This window comes from Jaculus jaculus, chromosome 6 (genome assembly GCF_020740685.1).
Source record: "Jaculus jaculus isolate mJacJac1 chromosome 6, mJacJac1.mat.Y.cur, whole genome shotgun sequence".
Lineage (NCBI taxonomy): Eukaryota > Metazoa > Chordata > Mammalia > Rodentia > Dipodidae > Jaculus > Jaculus jaculus.
The window spans coordinates 100,612,099-100,618,361 of NC_059107.1; positions in this window are offsets into that span (position 1 = coordinate 100,612,099).

Sequence of the window (6,263 nt, forward strand, 5' to 3'; positions counted from 1 at the left end):
TGATGGAGAATGGAATTTCAAAGAGGAAAGTGGGGGGGGGAGGGCATTACCATAGGATATTTTTTATAATCATGGAAAATGCTAATAAAAATTTAAAAAATAAAATAAAAATGAAAAAAAAAGAAGTGTGAGCCAAGCTTTATGCCAGTTATTGACATCTCTCTCATTGTACCACCCTTGCCAGTGTCTAGCCTCTGGCTTCTTGCCCTGTGTTCCTGCTTAACCCCCACCTCTCCCAGCCCCTACTGCAGTAACCCCACCCCTCCCCAATGCCCATCTCCAGAGGGCTTGCCTCCCTGCCATTACCATAGTGAGTTTCATTTTTAAACGAGGCTGGACAAGGCAATGAGTTCAAGAACAGAGGCAGGAGACCTCCACAAAAGATATGTAATTCCAAATATTAAAGGGGGGGATAGAGAAAATGGCTTAATGGTTAAGGCATTTGCCTGCAAAGCCCAAGGACCCTGGTTTGCTTCCCCAGGACCCACGTAAGCCAGATGCACAAGGAGGCACATGCATCTGGAGTTTGTTTTCAGTGATTGGAGGCCCTGGCATGCCCTCTCTCTCTCAGATAAATTATGTGTGTGTGTGTGTGTGTGTGTGTGTGTGTGTGTACGCGTGCATGGATAGATAGATAGACAGATAGATAATTCCCCATTAAAAAATGAAAATGGAAGCCTGGTGTGGTGCACATCTTTAATCCCAGCACTTAGGAGGCAGAGGTAGGAGAAGCGCCATGAGTTGGAGGCCACCCTGGAACTACAGAGTGAATTCTAGGTCAGTCTGTGCTAGAGTGAGACCCTATCTTGAAAAAAGAAAAGCTGGGGTTTGCTTCTCCCTAACTCATAAGAAGCTGTCAGGATCTCTAGTTTGTCCTCCTCTCTGTCCTTGTTTGTAAAACTTCCACATTTTACACCCATTCCCGTAAAACTTACGGCATGACCTTCGTCCCGAGGGGCACACCCAGCTTTATGGTAGCTGGTGAGGACAGGCAAGGAGGAGCGCTGAAGGGAAGGTTGTGGGCTGAGCCACACGCACCAGCACCTGGCAAGTGTTTCTATAGGAGACAGAGCAGCCCTCCCCAGCGGAGCTGAGCAGGCGGGGTGACCAGCACAGATCTGGTACAATGGCCAGTACCACTCCCAAGCAGGAATAAAAGAGCCGCATTCCCCCACTGGGCAGGTTCTTTGAACCTGGGTGTGGGGGAGGGGACGCGAGTAGCAGATGGGGCAAGAAATGGGCATAGGCTTCCTTCTCCATCATGTTGCTTTCCCCAGGCTTCAGTAGCTTCCAGAAAGTCACAACTGGGGAAGCAATAAGAATCCTCATAACAGCCCTCTCTAGAAATCATGCAGCACTTACCATGGGCCAGGCAGAGCTTTAAACACTATGTAAACACCAATTCCTTTGATGCTTACAACAGTCCTGTCAAGTAGTTAGTATTATCATACCACGGGCATGGTGGCCCACGCCTATAAGCCCAGCATTCAAGAGGCTGAAGCAGGAGGATGGCTGTAAATTTCAGGCCAACCTGGGCTACATAGCTATTAGTTCCAGAATAGCTTGGGCCTACATAATGAGACCCTGTCTCTAAAAAAGCAAAATAAACAACAACAACAAAAGCCCAGTCTTTGAAGCAACTTGGCAGGGAAGGGGGAGAAGCAGAGGTGGGCAGAAATCTGGATTTGAAGGAGTAAGAACGTGAGGAAAGTTGGGGGGGGGGATGTAGCAGACGTCAGAAGACGCACTCCAAGGTGACAGGTGAAGGCAGGACTTACCCAACCCTGGAACCAGGGTGTAACTTCAGGATCCCTTGGAGAATGAAGGCTGAATCCCAATTTGACAGGAAGGAGCCCCTTGCCTGGGGCGAGGGGCGGTCTAGCTAATGGGAGCTGTCCATGGTGTCAGGGAGGCTGTCTGGGTCCGCTCCTCCGACCGTCCTCTGTGCTCTCTCCTCAAGCCCTGGCTCCCCGCGCCACTCAGGCCAGAGAGCTGCTACTCAGCACAAAGTCCGTTCCTGCTGAGGGTGCGGCTCCCTTAACCCTTCATAGGCCTGGGGCACCCAGTCTCCCTGTGGTTAGGAAAAGGCTGGCTTTGCATGTGCAGATTGAATAGAAGCGAGTTCTTGCTCTAGTGTCCCCAGAATTTGGGGATGAAAGCAGGAGAAATGGAATTCGCAGGCAAGGGAAAGAGTTTCCAAGAAATCAGGATTTTTGACAATGAGGAAAGCAGACTAGGATGTGTTCCTAGCAAAGAAAAAGTATCTCCGTCAAACCTACCTTTCCAATTTTAATGGGAGTCTGAGTATTGAGATTAAATGGGGTACTAAGCAGACAAAATGCCTAAATCTCTGTTCACTTCCCTTCCCCCTATGAATTGTATCTTATCATAGAAATTCAAAGATTGAAGTTGATAGCAATAACACCTCCCATTTGCATGGACACCCCAGTTTCGCTGAACTCCGTATCATCTCACCAAGTAGCCCCACCCTGTGAAGTGCTCCATCCAGGGGGAACATCAGAGGCAAAGCCCAGGCTCACATGTTACATCTGAGCCCTTAGCTCCACAGCACATCGGGAACCAGGTGCAGACTACACTTCCTGCTTCTGTCTGCCGTAGGTTGCAGCCCAAGTTCTGAAGTCCCCAATTTTAATCATTTCTCAGAACTAGGATACTTAATAAGACCCTGAGATGCCATTTCCTGGGCATTAGCCCAGCAGAAAATAGTTTCCCCTGATTAAAAAAAAAAAAAAAAAGCTTATCAAGTTTAATTTCCCAAACACCCCCTTCTCGATCCTGGAGAATTCCTAAATAGCAGGACCCTCTGTCATCCTCTTTCCCAGGCATGCCCAAAGAGCAAACTAGGCCATTACAAACCTTTAACTAACATGGAGATTGGATTTTCCAACTCAAGGACAGCCTCTTGGTTCAAGGTCCAAGCTCTACGGCTCTCACAGAAGTACTGTAAGCCTGATCCATCAGCAGTTCCATTAACCCATCCTTATATAACTGATTGATTTACTGTATCTATTCGAAGGAAGAGAAGCAAGGAAAAGAGAGAGCTAAACAGAAGTGATGTCAAAACGTAATCCCCGGTATAGGTGTGAGTAGTGTCATAGTGTAAGAGGCACAGTGAGTGCAGACCCCACTTCCCAGTGGTGGAAACAGACCTAGAGAGAGAAACACTCTCCCAGGACCACTCCTCTGCAAAGCTGCACAGCTGGGACCAGAAACCATGTCTCACGTTCTCTTGGCCAGGAATCTACACACTTGGGGTTTATCTGTGTCACTCACTTACGTGAGTACCTACTATGTGCTCACAGAGAAATGACTTTGAAACAAGATGGCAACCTTAGGCTTTAAAATAATGATATGGAGAGAAGGCTTAGTGGTCAAGGCGCTTGCATATGAAGCCTAAGGACCCAGGTTCAATTTCCCAGTAACCAAGTAAGCCACATGCACAAGGTGGCGCATGTGTCTAGAGTTCATTTGCAGTGGCGAGGTCCTGGTGCGCCCATTCTCTCCCTCAATCTCTCTCAAAATACATACATATATATATGCACATACATACATACATATGAATGATATATATATTATATATATAACATATTATATATATTACATATATAATATATATAAAGTATATATAATATATATATATAGTATGTATGTATACACACACACACACACACACACATATATATATATAGAGAGAGAGAGAGAAAGAGAGAGAGATGTGGATCTAGGTGTGGTTGCATACTCCTTTAATACCAGCACTCAGGAGACAGAGGTAGGAGGATCATGATGAGTTCAATGCTAGACTGGGTCTACTTAGTACAATCCAGGTCAGCCTGGGCTAGAGTCAGACCTTACCTCCAAAAAAAAAAAAAATTTAAAAATAGAGAATGACATGAGGCTGGGGAAATGGCTCAGCAATTAAAAGTGGTTGTTTGCAGGACTGGAGAGATGGCTTAGTGGTTAAGCATTTGTCTATGAAGCCTGAGGACCCCGGTTCGAGTCTCAATTCCCCAGGACCCGTGTTAGCCAGATGCACAAGGGGGCACTCGCATCTGGGGAGGCCCTGGCACGCCCATTCTCTCTCTATCTGCCTCTATCTCTCTCTGTCGCTCTCAAATAAATAAATAAAAAACAAAAAAAAGACACGGCTGCTTGCAAAGCCCGCCAGGCTGGTTCAAGTACTCAGTACTCGGTAATGCGAGGTGACAAATGCATCTGGAGTTTGTTTGCAGCAGCAAGAGGCCCTGGTGCCTCTCAAATAAACATAAAACATATTTTCAGAAGCCGGGCGCGGTGGCACGCGCCTTTCATCCTAGCACTTGGGTGGCAGAGGTAGGAGGTTCGCCATGAGTTCGAGGCCACCCTGAGGACACAGAGTGACTTGCAGGTCAGCCTGGGCTAGAGTGAGACCCTACCTGAAAAAGAATGACACCACAGTGAGTTCACAACTACCTAGAGGTATCAATGTGCGTGTAAAACTTGGAAGGTCCTGAGTAAGAGGTAATGAATGGGCCATTCTTTTCTTTTTAATATTTTAAATTTTTATTTATTTACTTACTTAAGAGGAGGCAGATAGATAGAGAGAGAATAGATGAGCCAGGGCCTCAAGCTGCTACAAACTCCAGATGCATGCACCAACTTTATATGGGACCTGGGGAATTGAACCTGGGTTCCTTGGCTTTGTGGGAGAGCACCTTAACCACTGAGCTACCTCTTCAGTCCAAGTGGGTCATTCTTTTTTCTTTTTTTTTTGCATGTGTACTTACATTCTGTATTAATAGTGTAACCATAATTCAAGAAGATAATCACAGGACTGAAGTGCTGGTTTAGCCATTATGGTGCTTGTCAGCAAAGCTTAATGACCCCGGTTCGATTCCCCAAGATCCACATAAGCCAGATGCACAAGGTGTTGCACACATCTGGAGTTTGCCGTTGCTGGAGACCCTGGTCCACCAGTTTTCTCTTTCTTTATCTGCCTCTCTCAAACAAATATTTCTTTTTCTTTTAATTTTTATTAGCATTTTCCATGATTATAAAAAAAATCCCATGTTAATTCCCCCCCACACACTTTCTCCTTTGAAATCCCATTCTCCATCATATTACCTCCCCATCACAATCATTGTACTTACATATATACAATATCAACAAGTGGGTCATTCTTAATGTGTATGAAATATTTATCCAAGTCAGCTAGGATTTTATAATGTCAGAACTATTCTTGAGATAGGAAATGGGAGTGGAGTGATGTGGCATCATGATCTTTTCCTGATACATTTGAACAGATGGCGCCTACTAGTTTATTCCTTGACTGACCCCCAAAATCACCTCCATTTTCCCCCAATTTCAATGTCTAGTCCAAGGATGGGAATGTAGCTCAGTGATTGAATGCTTGCCTAGCATATACAATTGTACAGCTAACTCATGAGGGGCTGAGGAGATGGCTCAGTTCAGTCCTTAAAATGCCTCCCACAGAATATGAGGACATGGGCTGGAGGGATGGCTTAGCGGCTAAGGCACTTGCCTGCAAAGCCAAATGACCCAGGTTCAATTCCCCAGGACCCACTTTAGCCAGATGCACAAGAGGGTGCACACATCTGGAGTTCATTTGCAGTGGCTGGAGGCGGCTTTCTCTGTCAGATAAATAAAAATAAAATAAAAAATAATATGAGGATGTGAGTTCAGATCCACAACATCCACATAAAAAGATGGGCATACAGCCTGGACCAGAGTGAGACTCTATCTGAAAAAAAAAAAAAAAAAAAAAGATGGGCATGGGGCCAAGTGTGGTGGTGCACGACTTTAATCCCAGCATTTGGGAGAGGCACAGACAGGAGGATCGCTATGAGTTCGAGGTCACCCTGAAACTACATAGTGAATTTCAGGTCAGCCTGGGCTAGAGCATGACTCAACCTCATAAAAAGGCAGGGGGGGTGGCTGGAGAGATGGCTTAGTGGTTAAGTGCTTGCCTGTGAAGCCTAAGGACCCCAGTTCGAAGTTTGATTCCCCAGGACCCACATAAGCCAGATGCACAAGGTGGTGCATGCGTCTGGAGTTCATTTGCAGTGGCTGGAGGCCCTGGTGCACTCATTCTCTCTGCCTCTTTCTCTGTCTGTCACTCTCAAATAAATAAATAAAAATAAACCAAAAAATTATTAAAAATAAAAATAAATAAATAAAAAGCTGGGCATAGGGGCTGGAGATATAGCTCAGCAGTTAAAGGTGTTGCTGGCTTGCAAAGCCTGCCA